Source organism: Bison bison, unplaced genomic scaffold (genome assembly GCF_000754665.1).
Source record: "Bison bison bison isolate TAMUID 2011002044 unplaced genomic scaffold, Bison_UMD1.0 scf7180017864524, whole genome shotgun sequence".
Lineage (NCBI taxonomy): Eukaryota > Metazoa > Chordata > Mammalia > Artiodactyla > Bovidae > Bison > Bison bison.
The window spans coordinates 111515-111888 of NW_011495075.1; the positions used below are offsets into that span (position 1 = coordinate 111515).

At 36.4% G+C, this 374-nt stretch overlaps 1 protein-coding gene across 1 annotated transcript in view; it reads right to left on the reverse strand.

Moving 5' to 3' along the window:
* TNNT2 (troponin T type 2 (cardiac)) overlaps positions 1–374 on the reverse strand; it is an 11361-nt gene that overhangs the window by 7866 nt on the left and 3121 nt on the right. The gene's annotated exons all lie outside the window — the stretch shown is intronic.

Genomic DNA, 374 nt, shown 5'->3' on the forward strand with positions numbered 1-374 from the left:
GTCTATCAGATCTAATCCCTTGAATCTGTTTGTCACTTCCACTATATAATCATAAGGGATTTGAATTAGGTCATACTTGAATGGTCTAGTGGTTTCCCTACTTTCTTCAATTTAAGTCTGAAGTTTGGTATAGGTCCCAACTACTGACAGAGTAAGCCCTCAGCCTTGGAGTTAGTGAGGCTGACCTTAGTAAGAAAAATTCAGAAACACAAAGTGAGCAAATACTGGTGGGAAAATGGTACCAACCGACTTGCTCAACACCAGGCAAACACCAGCCAAACACCAAGTTTAACCACAAAACTTCAGTTTGTAAATAAAATATCTGTAAAGTGCAATGAAGTGAAGCATAATGAAATATATATATATATATATAT